We start from the raw sequence: 20497 nt of genomic DNA on the forward strand, positions 1-20497 counted from the left end.
TGTTGAATTGCCTGCATTATTTGCCTTGTGTTTTCGATACATTGTGTGACCTGGTAGAAATTGCATGTTTGATGCAATGCTTGAATGTAAATGAATGGAATGAGCCAATATAGGAAACATATATATAGATGTTGAGCAGTTTAATAACAATAAAACACAATGATAGATTTTTCTGAAGACTCCTATCATTAGAAGGACCTAGTATGGACGGATTGAGGAAGAAAAGTACCTGAATTGCAACTTCATATAATATGCCCATCTCCAAACTTCTAATGTGATAACCCTTTTATGAGAAAGCCCATCAATAAAAATTGGCTCATCGCTTTACTTTCTGGTTGGGGTCATCAAAGCAACCTGGGATCACAAATCATTAGAACTGGAAGAGATGTTAAAGATAACTCCAGCCTCTTCATTTTGAATGAGGAAACTCCAAGTCTGAGAGTTCAGGATCTGGTATATAAAGAGATCACCAATAAAATAATTAAGAAAATCAGCAATGTTTTAAAACTATACCCCACAAAGCCTTCCAGGTCCCTTGAGTACTGTCTTTGGTCTGCTTCTCACAACTAGAAAGACAGTAATGGGTCAATATGGGTTCTCCCATTACACATTAACACATGTAGCAACAGAATTTGCTAACACATTAGCAACAGATGGGGGCTCTGGATTATATTAGGACAAAAACAAAATATCGGCTGATTAAAACTATTGCTCCCAAATAAATTACGTAGACAAGTAATATAAAAGATGAGATAGACTCTGTTCATTTTTCATTCTACTCTTCTCTCTGTTGATGTATCCATCCGCCAACTTAGAGCTCCCACACTTTCCAGTTACAGGATGTCGTCAGGAGTAGGGGTAGAAAGGAATGTAATGAGGTACTGAGGCTTAATTTTTAATATGTTTGTCAGTGCTTAAACCTTAAAAATCATTTCATATTCAAAGCAGTCAACTTAAGAACCTATATACTTATTTCAGAGATGTGAGCCATTTCTAGAACGTCTTTTTTAGAATTGTTTTTAAAACCCACAGCACATTATTTCAACTATTCTCAATCATGGCAAAGATTTGTATTCTGAATGTGGTTTCTCCTTTTCACAATAAAAATAATTGGAATCAAGCCTGGTTAATAAGTGTGGAATCATTTGGGCTGTGAACAGTATGTGCTTGAAAAGGAATAAGGGTGATTTCTTTATGTGCTATAGAAAATATATTCTTGAGAGGAATTTCAAAAAAGATTTAGGTTCTGACTGTAAGAACCGAATAGGTGTTCTCTCTTGATGGTATCAAGTTAAAAGGCTAACATTAGTTTGGTTCCAAGAAATGTTTTGGCTCAGGGAAGACTACAGTGAAAGACAAAGAAACCTAGGTTAAAATTCCATTTCCACCATTTCCAAGTTGTGGGACCTTAAAATATGAACTTAACCTACCTGAGACTCATTTTCTTCAGTCTAAAGTAGACTCATTAAAGAGGAAATTGCTGTGTATAAAGTACTAGCTTAGTTTTGGTCACGATGTGCACTCAAATGATAGATCTTTAATATCAGAGTACACTTAAACATATTTATAGTTTCTAGTCACCTTGTTTACTAGGCTGTGTTCTCTGCGAATAAATATATATCAAAATTCCTGAGCTAAAGGCCTGATCTTGGCAAAATTTTCAGTAGATACTGAAAGATACCTTCTCCCTTGCCAGTAACCCTTTTCTTTTGTGTCACCTCCCCCACTGCACAAATTTGTGTTGCATGTCCCTGCCTGATGATATTCATATGTTCTTTTTAGAATGAATCATCTCATTTTCCAGCCAAGAGACTGGCACAGAAAGCCTCCCCTGTTTTATCTAAGACCACACCCAAGTTAGCTACTGCATGTAGCATCAAGGTTTTCTGACATTAAATCAAGTGATCTTGCCACTCTACCAGCTGTTTCTTATCCTACAAAGATATTAAAAGGATCTGCATTCACTGAGTGCTTCTTGATACACTTATCTAATACTATTTCATTTTCATACCCACAGCCCCCAAGTTTTTATAATCCGCTCTTTCCATGTGAAAATACTTAAGCTCGGAAAGGATAAACAACTGGTCCCAAGTTATACAGCATGGAAGCAGCAAAACTTGGTTAATTTCAGATTTCCCCAAAAGAAAGCTCTAATTCTAAGCTTATTCACCATAGAAATAATAATGCATATATGGCCACACTTTAAGATGCTTTAGGAGACCCTTGGCAGACCATGATCATCTGAGTCAAAATATGGTGGGAGAGAATCTATTCACATCCGTTCTCACTGCTGCCTTTTATGTCCCAGTTCCAGGTGTAGGGTGTGTTCAATCGTGTAACCAAGTCCTTTTCCCAGAAAAATCCTTTCTCCTAATTATTCCTCAACTGCATCTCCAGTCATGACCTGGAAGATAAAGAGATAAAGGAGCCACTTAGTTTTCTGGTGACCCTGAATTTAATGAGCTCTACATTCATGCCATTGTATAAATGAGTAGTATATATTCCTTTCCTTTTTCCTTTCCTGTCTAACCATGTATAATTTCACTCTTCTCATTTTCTGAATGACTTATCTGTATGCTTTTCAACGACACTGAGATTTTTCTCTTTGTTTCTACTCATACCCACTATTTAGTCACAACCTCACGGAACACTAGCTTATTCCCTTGGTCAAACTCATCACTAAGCAAGAAAGTCTGAGTCGTTTAGGATGGTGCTCCACCAATGCTCAAAACTGTCTTTTAGTGTGAAGACCTGGGCTCTGATTTTGATATGTGGAATCCCACTGGGTTTGGTAAACAGGGGTATTATCCATTCACATTAAATATTTTCTGCAAGTCATGCTGTAAAGGCGGTAGTACAAGCATCCTAACTCAACAATGACCACTTCCCCTCATTTACTGAGGAGGAGAGGCATTATAACAGGATGTTAGTACTCTGCCTTCAGTGTCACACAGTAAAATATTGAAAAGATTTCCTTCATTTCAGTAAACACTTTCCTCCAGTGTTGTCTCTCTTGATGTTCTCGTGAACCTGGGGTAGTCAGAAATTCTGAAGCTATCACCTCCATGGTCAGTGTGCTTTGCTAGCTGTACTTTAATTCTAGTTCTTGCAGTGGTTCTTGTGTCCATCCTTCTTTGTCTTCCTCTATACCAGAAGTTTCTAACATGGAGGAGCCAAGAAGAGAATGAGCTGTGAAGCAATCAGGATGGTCTGTTGTTGCAGAACCTTAGAGAAGTAAACAGGACTTACCTTTGCCCAACATCTGTGCTCAGTGTCTCATATTCTGAAATCCATACTGGCATCAGATGACCAGTCAAAGATTCAGGGATTTGGGAATCTGGCCCAACATCTTTCTGTCTCAGCACAGCTCACATTGTTTAAAATGTATTTGGGCCTCCTCAGTAAATAATACCTGAGGGAGACATGTTCCATAAAAGGCGCTCCATGAATGTCTTTTTGTTTGACCAACAGTTTTTAAAAGTCAGGTATATAAACCACCTAGCAAAGTACTTGTATCTCAAAACGCTTTTTACATCCTAGCACTATGTTAAATGCTCTCAAATGAAATAGAAGCATACAAACAGTCCCGTCCACAAAGAACTTACGATTAGCCCAAAGAAATGATATTTAGTTTACTTTCCACTAGAAAAAAACATTCTTGACTTTAGCCATTAAATAAAAAGAGAATTCATTTCAGCTTCATTTTCTCTCAGCCTGTATATTAATATCTTGATTTCCCTGATAGTATCCAAGCATAAAAGTTATGTTTCCAATTTTTCATTTAGATGAAAGATATTTCACATTGCCTGCTATACCACTAAGGACTAAGTAAATGCTCTTCAGCTTTCCTTTTTTAAAAAATAATAACCCATGCTTATTTGGATGATTTTCTCTATCGTGGCTTGAGAGAAAGCAGTATTGGGTCTGTGGCAATATTGTTAACCACGCAAATGACATTCTAATTGCAAAGACCTCCTGGCTCAACTGGGATATCACTTCTAAAATCATATCTCAGTAATTTATTCTCTCAATTCCCTGAAGTGCTGGCTTGAGGTCAGCGTCATCCTGTGAGAGAAAGCGTCTCTCTTGCTAAAGCTACAAACTGCTGCTTTTTTTCTTTCCTCTCCCTCCCCTTCTACTAACCTGTTCTAAAAGAAATTTCACATCAGACATGGTCAAATGCTGATGATTTCATCTCATTCAAATTGTCCTTTCCTGCAGACAGTTAACCCAAAATTATAAGATGAGGTCCCACAAGGTCACAGAAATGGCCTCTTTGTTCAGAACCAACTACCCCAAACCTAGGCTATGGGACACCAGAACTGTTAGTGTAATAGTTGCCAAGAAATTGCAGAAGAGCAAATGGTTGCATGTTAGCTTAATTCTTTTCTCTGAACCATCAACTTCTCATCATTCAAAGTGAGAGTTGAGAGTTGAAATCATGAGTCCTACACCTCTAGTAGGAAGATAATCCATGGCCATTAATCGACTGCCAGGGCAGGGTTTTGGGGTCAAACCGTTCTAGCTGAAAGTGTCCACCTTACTGGTCTGTGACCTTGGAATTTTAGGAAGTTCTTTAGTTTCTAAGCATCATCTTTTCTCTTCTGAAACAAAAAAAATTATCTGAGCTAATACCAGCTCATTGCAAGTACTGAATTAATATTAACTAATATTATTTAAAAAATAAAGAGATAAAAGGCAACCAGGGATTGTCTCTTATCTATAGCCTGAATAGTGTCTTCCTCTAGCCCAGGGTAGCAAAGCTTTCCCTTTTCGTCTGACCTCCTTTTCTCCTCAGTAGCCCTCAGTGCTTTGGTGCTGCATCTGGGAGGCCCAAAACAGATGTGAAACTTACCTGGAAAAGACTATTTTGAGTCATCAGAGTGGCATCTAGCTGCATATTCTACTTCCTGTCTCAGTCAGATTAAACTTCTTTAAATATTTCTTTCTACATGTTATGTACCCCAAATTTTTCCACCATTTCTGTTTCTTGCCTGAACAGTTGGTAATTTTCTGCCTGGCTCAGGGCTCTCTGTGGTTTGACTTCATGCCAACTAGTCACCCCTTACCTCTCCTGTCCGTGAGAAATCTGATTCCTTCCATCCAGAAATCTCTTTCATAGCTGTTTTTCAATCCATAGCTTCATTCTCATTGCTTCCTTCTACAAGCATGCTCTTTCTCCTTTTTAACTCCCGATGCTGCCAATCTGTAAATATCTGTTTTCACTTCTTCTCTAGGCATTTCAAACCTTTACTAAACTTACTTTCTAAATCAGAGTTGGCATTTTTTTTCTTCCCCCCATATAAAAGGCCACATAGTAAATATTTTGGGCTTTGGGAGCTATAGCATCTTTGTGAAAACTACTCAACTCTTTCGTTATAGCATAAAGGCAACCATAAACAACATATAAACAAATGGGTATGACTGGGTTCCAATAAAACTTTATTTATAAAATGATGTTATAATACTTGACATCAATTCTATGATGTTATGACATTTACTATGAATATCATGGTGTTCTGTTATTTATTGAGTTACATGGAGTAGCAGTTACTTTCAAACTCAGATTTTAAGCTTTATAATAGTAAGATAAACCTATGATAGCCCATATATCAACTAGCCTAGCACTAAGCATATAGATTATGGTTAATACAGATATCATTGGTTGAGTAGTTGGTTGTTTTTTTCACTGGCCTCAGTGATCTCATCTATTAAATGACATATTTGAATTAAGTTTTCTTCTGCCTCTGGCATTTGATGTAGCTATATTATAAAGCTTTAAGCTTTTTCAAAATTTTACTTTATTAAAAGTTTTAACGGCTTTCCTTCACTTTAATTTTTTAATTGTCATAAAATATGTATAACATTGTATTTGCCATCTTAAGCATCTTTACGTGTGTAATTCAGTGGCATTAAGTACATTTTTATTCCTGTGCAACCATCACCAACATCCTTCTCCAGCACCCTTTTAGTCTTGCAAAATTGAAACTTTATGTCCATTACACAATAATTCCTAGCACCTCCTAGCCCCTGAAAACCAACATTCTATTATCTGTCTCTGATTTTGACTATTCTAGGGACTTCATATAAGTGAAATCATATAGAATTTGTCTTTTTAATGACTGGCTTATTTTACTTAGCATGACATCAAGGTTCATTCCTGTTGTAACGTATGTCCCACTTTCCTTTTAGGGCTGAAAATTATTCTATTTGTATATACTGCATTTTGTTTATGTCAATGGACACTTGGATTGCTTATATATTTTAGCTATTGTGAATAATGCTGCTATGAACATGGGTGTGCAGATAAATATCTGTTTGAGAACCTGCATTGAGTTCTTTTGGGTATATACCCAGAAGTGAAGTTGCTGGATCATACGGTAATTCTATTTTTAGTTTTCTGAGAAATCAGTATATTTATTTCACAGTGGCTACATGACATTCCTACCAACCATGCACAAGGTTTCCATCCTCCCACATCCTCGCCAACAATATTTTTGGTTTTTGAGAGTGGTTACCCTAATGAGTGTGAGCTGGTATATCACTGTAGTTTTGATGTGCGATTCCTTGATTATTAGTGATTGTGAGCATCTTTACATGTGCTTTATTGTACATTCGTATATCCTCCTTAGAGAAATGTCTAAGTCCTTTAACAATTTTTTAAATCAGGTTCCTTAATTTTTTTGTGTGTTTTTTAGAGTTTTAAGAGTTCAGTTTACTGCCCTTTGACCTCCACAGTTTCAGGAATTCTCTGTATATTCTGGATATTAAATACGAGTTGCAAACATTTTCTTTCATTCCATAGGTTGTATTTCTTAAAATTATTATACTTTAAGTTCTAGGGTACATGTGCACATAGGTTATATTTTCACTTTGTTGATAGGATCCTTAAAGCATAACAATTTCTATTTTTCATGAAGTCCAATTTTTTTTTTTTATTTTGTCGCCTGTGACTTTATTGTCTTTTCCACAAAATCATTACCAAACCCAAAGTTGTGAAGCTTTTTCTGTTGTGTTTTTTTTTTTTTAAGAGTTTTATAGGTTAGCTCTTACGTTTAGATCTTTAATCTACTTTGAGCTAATTTTTATATATGCTGTTAGTTATGGTTATACCTTCATTCTTTTGCATGTGGCTATCCAGTTTTCCAATGCCATTTGTTAAAAAGACTGTCTTTTTCCTCTTGAATGGATTTGAAAACCTTGTTTAAAATCATTTTACCGTATTTGTAAGGGTTTATTTCTGGACTTTCTATTCTGTTGGCCTATGTGTCTGTCTTTATGTCAGTAACATACTATTTTGATTACAGTTGTTTTATAGTAACTTTTGAAATCAGGAAGTGTGAGTCCTCCAAATTTATTTTTCTTTTTCAAAGTTATTTTGTCTTTTCAGAGTCCCTTGAAATTCCATACAAATTTTAGGATAGATTTTTCTATTACTGCAAAAACATCATGGGGTTTTCAAAGGAATTGCCTTGAATTTGTGGTTTGCTTTGGGTACTGTTACTATTTTAACCAAATTAAGTTTTCCAATCAACGGAAATTGGATATCTTTCTATTTATTGATTCTTTAATTTATTCAGCAATGTTTTATAGTTTTCACTTTACAAAGCATTTGCCTTTTTAACTTTTATTTTTATGATGCTATTGTAAATTGAATTGTTTAATATCATTTTGGATTGCTGTTTGTATTTTTTTCTTGATTTTGTGATATGGTTTTGTGTTATTGTCTAGTGTCCTTTCACCTTAACAAATTTCTAGTGCTTTTACAAATTTTCACCTTCACAAATTTCTCATGCTTACTACTCTGCCATCTTTCCTAAATCCTCTAAAAACTTGAATATATTTAAGACATTTGTTTTAAAGTTTTTGTCTGATAAGTTCACCATCTGGTCTTTCACATGGATAGATTCTGTTGATTTATTTTTTTTATTTGAATGAGCCATCCTTTCTAACTTGTTTTTCCTTCAAATCCCCAATGTTTGGAGAACAGGGTTCTTACTGCCCACTGTGGCTTCTTCCAGCCGTGTGCAAGATTCTCCAGTAACATGCACAGCTACCTGCCACAGAGATGGGAAATGAACAACTGCTACTATGCTAAGACTCAGAATTCACCATAATTAGCCACAACTTACAATCCAAGTCTTCCTCTGGACGTCTCACTCTGTCCTCTGGCCATTAGAAGCTTCAGTAGACTCCAGAGTCCCAAATTACTTTTATCAGACAGATGCTAGTACAAACTTTGTCTAGGTGATTAGACAGATTTTTAGTGCTTACTGCTCTGCCATCTTCCCTAAATCCTCTGAAAATGTTAAGCTTTTATTAAACGAAATGTTAAACTTTAGACATTAGAATGAATTGGAGCAACTGAATGTCTGCATGAGCTCCTGTCCTTTCTGGAAGCTCCATAGAACTAAAGGCTGTTGCCTCTCCACTGATTAAATATAAGATTGAGGATAAGAAAAAGTACATGACTGAGGAGGCAAACTCAAACTCCAATAGAATCCAACATAAACATTACAACTTTAATGTTACTAATATGGTATCATTGTATATTACATATTAAGCGATGCAATAATGAATACTTAGCCATTCTCACATGTGAATGTAAACTATGTGCCCATACCTTTACAAAATGAGAAATGTGATGTTTCTTTGGGATCTTTAAACAGGGGAATTAAAATCTCTCCCTAAAATCAGATATTTTGTTTTTATAAAAGAGGGACCTTTCTAATGCAATGTTCCCAAACCCCTGGGGTTAAGCAAGTCAAGATCTGCTGACAGATAATGGGCAAAAAAGGGGATTGGGGATGATGATCTGACAGGGACAAAAGGACACTGAAAAGGGAGTTGGGGAAAAAAAGGAAATTAACTTTTTTTTTTCCCCTTAAATGTATCCACAAAAAGGGCCTTAAGATATGCTGTCTTCAATATCAAAGACAAGTATTTCCATCAGACACCTTCTTTTCCAGGTCTCTGAATTCTCTAAGGACTCAACAGTATTTTGTGTTACTCTAGTTGCAACAATTACAAAAAGTTCAGCGATTTCAAAAAATTAAAATGAGCATTTCCTAGAAAATTGACATTTACCCCTTGAATTGTTCTCATTCTTTGAGTGGGCAGGGGGAAGGAAATATCTACTTTTCTATCTTCTTAAATATAACCCAGATCTAATAGTTTAAATGTTGGTGATACATGCTTGACATTATATGAGTTTTTTTCTAATTATAAAATACCCTCAGAATCTATTGCAGAGGAATGGACTGTCTATCTCCACATACCTCATGAGATAAGCAGTCATGTTTTGGGGTAATTTGAACCTTTTCGGGCTCCTTTGCCATTTCTAGGTGTCAGCTTGCCCACCTCAAACTGCCTTTCATCTTCTTAACAGCTTATACCATCCTGCACCTCCTCAGGCTTCTGGCTAAACGCAGATATCTAATAGGCTTTGATAGACAATTGGATACCCAAATGGCTACCTTATTGGCCTAATAAATTTAAACAGGTTATATGTTAAAGTTTGATTTTTGATACAGAAAGCTATGATTATTGATGTTCTTTCTAGGTATTTGAATGTGTTTTATGGTTAAAACTCAAAATAAGTACTTCCTTGAAAACTGATACGCTTCTTTGAAAAGAGAGGAAGAAATGTGATTGACCTCATTTTTATTGTGGATGCCCTGTCACTCCCCTACTTGTCCTTTCTCTGTCCCAGTTGGCTTGTGCAATACATTCTCTCTCCAGTGCTATCTGAGACCCTCATATTATGTAGTGAAGTGGGTATATATATTGTATACACAATTATGAAACAAAAGAAAGTACAACATAATGTAGGTAAAAGGTAGATGACCAATGGCTAGCTAGACCTTGAGTCTTAGCTTGAATCTGATTAAAATAGCCTGTGTGATTTCAAAGAAGGCACTTCGCATCCCTGAGATTCAATTTGTCTGTCTCTAGGATGAAAGGTTGAATCATCTGTAAGATACCTTCCACCACTAATATTCCAGCATTCTACTTTTTGATATGTGATCTTCCCTTTTATGTGAAATCCTCCAAAACCATTGAAGAATAATTAAGACCATAGTATGATAGACATTTCTGCTTTATCAGTCACAGCAGATAATTTTTGAGGTTTATCCCCCAGGTTTGCCAGACTGGAAAGCTTTATGGATGAGAAACACTGTCAGCATGGGGTTGACTGCATACATTTTTTTTTTTCCCTGCACTAAGCTACTATGCTCACTGGGAAAACTGAGTCTTGTCAAAGTAAATATCAGCTGCCAACCTGCTGGTGCACATCCACAGACAAGGTGAGCTGACATGGATCAGATGAGCACCAGAATGAAAACGTGCCCAAGCCACAGACCTTTGAAAATGCAGGAAGAAATTCTGCTAACCTCTTTTTCCCTTTGTAGAAATCACGCCCTGCTCCATCATGATTCTATGTGTAGGCTGAGGCCAGACAAAGAAATATAGAGATACCACAGGAAAATCTTCCCATCCCACATGTCCAACTTGGTTAAAACAAAGGCACATCTCTGGGGTTCTCCCTCTGTGAGCCAGACCTCCAGACAGATAACTTGGATAAGAAAGAATCAGCTGATTCCTGCAGCTCAGAATATTTGTTGTCCAAGAGGCTAGGAGGTGGGCTTTTCTCCAAGGCACAGAGTCCAGAAAAACCAAGATCTAGGCTTCCAAGATGTCACCACTGAGTGCTCTGTTTTCATAGAAATTCGAGGCAATGGTGGAGGCAATTTGGAGACAAACTAGTTTCATTTTAATTCTTCTATTTAGGAGCTGTGCATTTTGCAAGCTACTAAACTCTACTTCACTTTCCTCATCTATAAAATGCTGATAATATTTTTTCATTTCCATTGGACTATGGAGAAAATTTAAAATAATGCCTGCTAAACTCTGGAGTAGAATCCTCAGGAGTTGGTTCTTCTGGATGTTGATGTATGTAGGCATGGATTTTGCTGTGCTTCACTATCTTTCTCTCCAAAAGGAAGATAAAAATCAAACATACTTCATAGAGTTTAGGGGAAGACTAAATTAGAGCTTCGATCAATGCCTGGCACATCAAAAAATCTCTATAATGTCAGCTAGTATCATCATCATTGACACCATCATGGAGATCATCTTTTTAAGAGGTGGTAGAGTCTAGAAGTTCAGATTAAGATTATGAGTTTTAAGTCAGACACAGCTGCGTTTATAACTGGTCAGTAGTCTTGTACCTCTGCTTTCACATCTCTGGGAGGGAATTACATCTATACCACCCAACACAACGGAACAAGGGAATAAAAATGTGCCCTCTGGATTCACACATTCCTGGTTAAAACTCTGTAATGTTTGTTGTATGCCTTTAGAAACGTTTTTAAATTCCTTTATGCCTCAATCTTTTTTCATCTGTAAAATGGGGAATTATGTTATTGTATGTCATGGGGTTGCTATGAGAATTAAATTATGCGTTAGAATGCTTGTAGCTGACTCAGGGTTCAGGAATCTGATAGTCCTAAATTATGAATAACATGGTTTGGTCCTGACAGTCAAATACATGGTGCACTTCTGCTCTAATGAGGGCTCAGTTCCTTTTCTCCTTGTTATTTTGCATCTCTCCAATGTGTGTGGGGTTTGATCTCCTACTGTCTTCCGTTCTCATCTCAAGACGTTATTAGCATGACCCGGGAAGTATGTGTTCTCATTCATGTCCTCTAGGAAAGAGTTTTCCTTGCTCTCCTCTAGCAGCAAAACATTTTGTGGCTGTAAGCTTCCAAATGAGCTCTCCTTCTTATTGGTCCAAATTAGCCTAGGTCTTTTGCATCCACAAATTGTCAGCTAGAGTGTGAAGGGAGTATTATAATTGGTTTAGGCTAATCATCCAGGACAGGAATGTACATGCCCACTACAAATGAAGACCTACTTAAGACTGGGCCTGGAGGGTCTAAAGGTGTGATGAGTGCTAGATATTATGACATTTTATAAATATATTTATTGCGAATATTATATTGACAATATATTAAAAGCACATGTCATATGACTTGGTACATAGTGTCTAAAACGTGAAAGCTCCTGCAATGTAGTTATTTCCCATCCCTAATAAATATACCCATTCACTCTACCAAGGGCAGCATTCTTTCTTCCCATCTGCACAGCTTCTCCTTGAACCTGGTGCACCTGCTGCCTGGAGTTCCACCCTTCCTAAACTTGTCCCCATCACACAGTATTTATTACTCATATGCTAAATCATTTATTTGTATAATGATTTTTTTCTGACCTCCCCAGATGGAAAGGATCTTTTTTTCCCCTCCGAACTCCATTAGTGCATCTCCTTCATGCACACACTTTTCAAATAGTATTACAAAAATAATTATCTAAATTCATGGTCTCAGTGTCTCAATAAATAGTAAGGTGCCTGAGAGCAGACAGAGTTTTTGTACATCTTCATATGTGTCTGACCCAATGCTGGGCAGCTAATGAGAGTTATCTGATTGCTATAGATGGCCAAGTGGATTCTGGTAAGGGAAGCATTTTACCTTTCACTATGTGTTAAAAGATAAAAGGGAAACAACACAAAAACAAATGCACAACAGGAAGGATTTTCACTGAGTGGATTCTGGGCATCGCCAACTCTTATTTTGCCCCGAAGAAAGTCTATAAACAGAGAAAAACTTAAGTTTAGGGAGTACATAGGAAGACACTGGAAATGAATGAACATGTTCCTCAGATTCTCCATCCACATATCTGCAATATACAGAAAAGTAGTGATCTCTTTGTAATGAGCAAACAACAATGTCGGGTGGCAGGGGAGAGGTATGGAGAGTTATGTAATCTGTACTGAAATAGTCCATGCTTTCTGCAGCCTTTTAAGAGAACCAAGATCATACATTCCAGTGGCTCTGAAGAGAGCCCAGCACCTCATAAGAAAAATATTACGCATTTCAGCAGTTGTGCCCTGGGCCTGCCGAAGTGATATCACAAACATTCAGGGGACTATCTAAAATGGACCTTGCTGATATACTTTTACATTTTATAATATTTGTACATTGGTCTTCATAATTTAACTTATAGTATAAACATGTAATAGTATAAATAAACATGTAACAGATAACATCAGTTGGTGTTCTTATAGTTGATTTTGTGAGAAACCAGAAAGGCTTGGTTTATATGTGCATATTAAAAACATTCAGAAGAAACTAACACATTGTAAAGACATCAATGAGCTTCTGTGAAATACCATCTAACTTTCCTTGTCCTCTTTATAACACAACTAAACATAACAAAGCTAGCAGTTCACTCTAGGTCAATGGCAAGGATGGTGCTGGTGGAACCAGGAGCAGGAGGAAGGGCTGTGGTAGTCCATCCCATTATTGCTTTTTTCTCCAACAAAATAAGCAAGAATAAACCCGCTTCTTCTCCATACAGTGATGTTGTTGTTACTTCCCCTGGGAGACAATGGTTCAACTTAAACAAACTCTTAACCTTCTACTTAGACAACCATCCATGTATTTGTTTTTCTTTCTTTATTCAAACAGCCTGAGTGTATACATTAAACTGCATATTGAGACAGTTGAAGCCATGCACTCTTCCCCTACCCTTGCAGTAACCCCACATTGCCAGTGTTCCTCACCTTGTACAACAACATTACATCATCACTACAACACAAAAGTCACTTTTGAAAACTTGAGCTTGTTACAAAATAAACTGCAAAAATGTAGTTATCCAAACAGGAGTATTGTCACTTTCATGTGTTACCTAGAAGGAAAATATTGATAGTGTGTCTTAGACTGTTGTGTGATGTATAGACCCAGCAATCCATTCTGTATTGCCCTTTTCAGTTAAGATTTGTTTATAACAAACATATTTGTCTCATCTAAGTTCCCATTAGTGGGCTCCAGAAAATGACTGCCATTGTGAAGAGTACATAGTATCATAATGAGCTGAGGATAAAGTTGTATGAAGTGTGGAACCCCACTACTATATTTCCTACTGATGCAGCTACCATTGTAGTGGGACGAGCCACAGACAAAACTCTTCAGACACTGAGTTAAAGAAGGAAGGGGTTTATTTGGCTGGTGGCGTCTTCAAGACTTCTGTCTCAAGAGCCAAGCTCCCTGAGTGAGCAATTCCTGTCCCTTTTAAGGGCTCACAAGTCTAAGGGGGTGCGTGTGAGGGGGTGGTGATTGATCAAGCAGGAGGTACGTGACTGGGGGATGCATGCACCAGTAATTAGATTGGAACAAAACAGGAAAGGGATTTTCACAGTGCTTTTCTATACAATGTCTGTAATCTATAGATAACATAACCAATTAGATCAGGGGTTGATCTTTAACTACCAGAACCAGGGTGTAGTGCCAGGCTGTCTGCCTATGGATATCATTTTTCTGCCTTTTAGTTTTTACTTCTTTCTTTGGAGGCAGAAATTGGGCATAAGACGATATGAGGGGTGGTCTCCTCCCTTACCAGCATCTGTGAAGAGAAAGGCTGCAAGTGTAACTACAATTTCTCCGAGGGAAAAATATAAAGATATATTTAATAATCATGTTGAAGACTTTGGAAGAAATACTAATGACAGGAACATGGAAAACTAACAAAATGAAAAAGAAAAATAAGGAGTGAATGGCACCAGAACAAACAACAGTATGGTACGCGTGTTCTTGTGAAGAGACTACCAGACAGTCTTTGTGTGAGCAATAAAGCTGTTTAATCACCTGGGTGCAAGTGGGCTGAGTCTGAAAAGAGAGTCACTGAAGGGGGAGATAGGGGTGGGGCCATTTTATAGGATTTGGGTAGGTAGTGGAAAATTAGTCAAAGGGGGGTTGTTCTCTGGCGGGCAGGGGTTGGGGTCACAAGGTGATCAGTGGGGGAGCTTCTGAGCCAGGAGAAGGAATTTCACAAGGTAGTGTCACCAGTTAAGGCAGGAACTGGCCATTTTCACTTCTTTTGTGATTCTTCAGTTACTTCAGGCCATCTGGATTTATACGTGCAGGCTTGGGCTCAGAGGCCCGACACAGTACAAAAACAAAACACAATACTGATATGCAACTTGGTGCAACTCTATTTAATAATAATTGATTAAAGGACAAAAATAAAGTCAATTAAAATTTTTGGTATGTATCTTTTGAGGAGGTTAGGAAAAGGGTGAATAGGGACATTGAGTAAGAAGGTGGAATATTTATCTTCCATGGAGAAAAATACTATATAAAATTGGTAAATCAAAAGGTTTTAAAGTGAGCGTTAACAAAATATGGATAACAGACTTGGAACCAACCCAAATGTCCATCAGTGACAGACTGGATTAAGAAAATGTGGCACATATATACCATGGAATACTATGCAGTCATAAAAAAGGATGAGTTTGTGTCCTTCGTAGGGACATGGATGCAGCTGGAAACCATCATTCTCAGCAAACTATCGCAAGAACAGAAAACCAAATACTGCATGTTCTCACTCATAGGTGGGAATTGAACAATGAGAACACTTGGACACAGGAAGGGGAACATCACACACTGGGGCCTGTTGTGGGGTGGGGGGAAGGGGGAGGGATAGCATTAGGAGATATACCTAATGTAAATCAGTTAATGGGTGCAGCACACCAACATGGCACATGTATACATATGTAACAAACCTGCACGTTGTGTACATGTACACTAGCACTTACAGTATAATAAATTTTTTTTTAAAAGTTTCAGGAAAAATATTGTAACTGTAAGGTAATCTTGTTGTCATTTTCTGTATTCTGTTACACATTGCGATAAGCCACCATAGGAAAAAGCTTATTAAAAAAATATGGAAGAAATTACCAGAAGAAACTGTTAGGAGTTGAAACTAGTCGCCTCTAGTGAAGTAGGGAGTTGAAGAGGTATAAGAGAAGAAATGTTAGTTTTAGTTACATTTTGTAGCACAACCTGAGGGATTTTTTAAAAACTAGCTTCATGCATTATTAGAAAAAATTTTTTTCAAAACAGAACTTGGCCTGGGATTGATTCCTGAAGCACTCCAATATTTACAGGTCAGGCAATACAGGAAGAACAAGTGAATGAGAGCAGCAGTGTTTGCCCATGAGGTAGGAAAATGTCCAGGAGACTATGATGTTACTAAGGTCAAGAGAAAGAAAATATTTCAAGAAGGAAGGCATGCTTAACCATGTAGAAGTACACTAATGTTTTGAATAAGGATAGAAATATGTTTCTTGAATTTGGCAAAATAGAGTATATTGTTGACGTTGACTAGTTGACAGAATAAAGTAAAAGACTTGAGTTCAATTGGAATAGATTAAAGATAGACTGAGAAATGAGGAATCTGGTACAATGAATATAGACAAAGCTGAATAGTTTTACTTGAACGGGAGCAGAAGAGTGAGGCAATATGTAGATTTAGGCCATGGACCCGAGGGATCATCTCTCAGTGTAGTTTCAATTGCACCCTAGGTAGGAGTTTTGGCCTTTGGTAGCTGAAGAAGTTCTTGTCTGTCATTTTTCTAATTTCTTTATGAAATAAGAGGCAAAATTATAAGATAAAGATAGATGGTGAATTGGAGGCATAAGGATGAGGAAATGAAATGTTATATCCCTAAATGGTAGAATTAGGAAGAATAGAAAAAAATTCATGAGAGTAATTTGGGCTCAGTGTTAGAACAAACAACCTTATAGTCAAAAGGGTTCAAGAAGGATGATCGTGTTTAGGGCCTGTGTGATCTTGGACCAGTCAGTGAAGCTCTCACGTCTCTTCTCGGTTTTCTCACCTTGTACATGGCATATGAATATGGTGGTGGGTTCAAGCGCATAGCATAGTGTGGGTTCACATCGAGTTCCCTCAACATCTGTCCCTCCTCTACGGGAATGGTGGGTACAGTCTGAGCAGAGGCTGGGCTGCCTACCTTCAGGGGTGCTGATAAAAGATCTCCAAAGAGGGAGTAGGTAGCTCAAATGAGTGATCATCAGTTCTGACACCCTGCAGTTTTGTAGGCCTCAGCTCATCATTTCTACAATAAAATGACCCCAGTTAGTGTTTCAAAGTAGATACTAGGATTGCTTTTTACAGAGAAAGGGCAACCTGCTGCTTGTACATGTTATAGAAACTTGTGGATAAAATAAAGGTTTGAGTCAGACATGACAGACTAACACTAAATAATTTTAAATAGACATTCAGAGGATATCATTTAAATAACAAGTTATATAAACAAAAATTGCTTTCTCAAGAGTTAAACCTTGCAAAAAGACAAAGTCATCAATTAAAAAAATAGTAACCAGTTGCTAATATATTTCTCAACTCAACTGTAATTTTCTAAGACAAATTATATGTGTAGACATAGCCTGTGTCTTTAAGTACAGGAAGAACTATTTACAAAAAGGGCATTAACCAGACTTTGCCATCTTCACAAACAAAAACAAACAAAAGTACAAATGGGCCACCAATTAGAAGCTATTTCAGATAAATACAAAATGTCCTGGAGGGTGGAATCTTACTTGGGTCTTGTGTGCTATAGAAAGGGACATGCACTCTGGTGGGCTTCCTGCTTGCAAGTGCAGGGCTGAATGGTGAGTTCTTCAGTTCCTGTCCTATACTTGGGATGGTGGAGCCCATGACATCTCCCCACCCCTGTCGGGGAGCCCACTTTAGAGAAAAGTTTTAAAAGAAAGGACTTGCCAATTCGTTAGGGAAATCTAAGTGATAGCTCACTCATGCTTGTTTCTTACAGCCAACGTATCAAGCTACTTGACAGGGAATGTAGATTCTTTGCATTAAGTTATGTTTTTGTTATGCAGATAGTACTTTTATTTGGAAGTATATGACATGTACAGAGTCACAACGTGTCCAGAGCCTTTTTTTTGGGGGGGGGGTCCCTTTTATTCTCTTCCAATTTTCCAGTTTTTTTTTTTTTAATCATGAGAGTACTAAATATTTGTTATATACCATTGGTAATTCTTATCCCTTCTTATCCATAACCAGGAAAAATAAATAGGGTAGTATTTTGGTTTGGCTTCTGATTAAAATTCCCTCGACAATTTTATATCTGAATTCAGGCTATCTAAACCCTTGCTAATTTTACTTACAAAACAAATACATTTGACAATATCTCTGAAATGATTACTAGCCTAATGAGATTTAAATATTCCAGTGCTGGTAGGCTCACTACCAAAACCAACCACACATTCCATTGGAGACCAATCTAATTTTTAGAAAGCATTCTCTGAAATGAAGCTCAACTCTTTCTCCCTACTAATTTCAAACTTTGTTTCATTTGTTATTAATTAACTTAAAAACCCTTGGTTATTTTAAAATGTCAATATTACTTTTAACTAGGTTAGTTGAAGATCTTTACATGCAAAAAATCTTTGGATTCCAACATTTTTCATAAGGGGTTAGTTCTCATTGATTCAAAATACATTCACAAGAAAATAGTACACCCAGACACTTCTTTTGCCTTTAACATCATTTATTTGTCAGCAAGGCCAGTTGAGAATGTGCCAGGTAGATCTGCTTTTAGGAAAATTATACTTTTAGCCAATGTGCTATTAAGCAGAAGAAAAGTATCCTCTGTACTGTCTGTCAGTCTGGGATATTTGTAGGATCCCTTCATAGAGATATCAGTTTGTGTAGTTCTACAATTTTATTTAAATGCTTCCTATTGTGACTATATTCTTATGCTTATATTTTGTATTACCTACCTTAGTTGGTTATTATGTTGGTGTACCCAAATGAATTATGCCTCACACCCTTTTGGCTCCCCCCACTTGAATCTGGGCTGAGTTTTTAACTTGATTTAACCAAAGGAGTGTGGTAGAAGTTGTCTTTTGCCAGTTTTAGGCTTAAGCCTAAGAATGGAACTTTTCTCTTTCATGCTCTCGATAACCCACTGCCATGCTGTGAGATGCCAAAACTCCATGGAAAGTTTACATGGAGGAGAAACACAGTTTTCTGTTTGACCAGACCACCAGCACCATTTGCTGGTAGCTGACAGCAAGATTCAGTCATTCATCATGCATAATCTAGTTGAACCATCTTGGAAGACCAAGTACAGTTGAGCCCCCAGGTGACTACAAATCCAGTGATATTGTGGGAAGAAAAGGAGCTGTTTAGGTGATTCCAGGCAACCAACAACATAATAAGAAAGAAATAAAATGGTGGTTGTTTTAGGCTGCTAAATTTTAGTGTCTTATATAGCAGTAAGTAACCTACAAGATACCTATCAAAGGGCATATATCAAGCGACATCTATACTCCAGCCATTGAGCTAGGTTCTGGAACCTAACCTACTTGAGTATATGTAAAATAAAGATTCCTCTCAAACAAAAATTTGAATCAAATTTTCTAACAACTATGAGATTGCATGTAGGACAACCACATGCAAGACTGGAAAATTGAATGGCACTGCAGCATTCATGTTCTGCGTCCACCATACATACTTGCAGTCATTGTCATCACACAGTTCATCCGACTGTGTCTTTGTGACATACTTGATCTCCTTTTCCTGTTTCGGCCCATTGGTCATTCTTTCCCATCTCCTTACAGCACTCTAGCCCAGGACACAAGTCTCAATCTGCAGCTGGTCATTTTCTACAAAATAATGTGGCTGTCACTCAGGACTAACCTCGGTAAGAGTATCATGGTCTTAGATATTAGCTATTATAAGTTGACAATCAGTATTATTTGACTTTTGGCAGCTCTGTGATAGGATGCTAGCCCTTAGCATACTGGAGCACTACCAGAGACAGCGTATGTCACTGGAGGGCTCTAAGAAGTGCCCACCATCTGAATTAGTTAAAAGAAATAATTAGAGGTGCTTAAACAGTGCTCAGTAAGGCTACTGCCAGACCAATGAGAAAAAAAAATAAGCATTGAAAAAAAAAGATTAAACTAAGGGAATATATAGAAGTGAAGAAGACAGGAAGGAAGGAGTAGGGGATTAAGGAAAAGAGAAACATATATTCTCACTTTCTATTGATTTTTGATATGCTTTGCAGTGACTTTGCAGCCCAAATTTTTCTCCTTGAATTTTACTGATATTTCTATGTTTTTTAATACAATTTTTCCAAATTATTTGTTGCAGTAGGAGGGCATTGAGTAACATTAAACAAGCGCAATGTTACATATATATCTTACATGTGTGCTTAAAGAGCCTAAAATTTTGTTGAGGAGGCAATACCTACATATGAAATACTGTGAAAAATAGGAACATTTCCACTGAATCAATGGTATCATTCAGGGTGTCAATAGGAATAAGCCAATAAGATGTTAACAGCCTGAAAGACTTGGCCTCAATAACATGATAAAACTGGAAGCAAAGAGCCAGGGCTGTGAGCTGAGCCTGTGATCCCATCACTGATTGCTCTGGGCCTTCGGGTGGGTCATTTAACCTTGCCTGTCTTCAGATTTTCTATCCCCAAAAAGGAAATTAAAACTGGAATTCATTCTCCTGGGTGATGGCCTAAGAGCCAGAGAGCACCTTATCATCCTATTTATAATTGTAGAATTTTAGAGTTGGATGGATCTTTAGCCAC

The sequence above is a fragment of the Chlorocebus sabaeus genome, chromosome 18 (genome assembly GCF_047675955.1).
Source record: "Chlorocebus sabaeus isolate Y175 chromosome 18, mChlSab1.0.hap1, whole genome shotgun sequence".
NCBI classification, from domain to species: domain Eukaryota; kingdom Metazoa; phylum Chordata; class Mammalia; order Primates; family Cercopithecidae; genus Chlorocebus; species Chlorocebus sabaeus.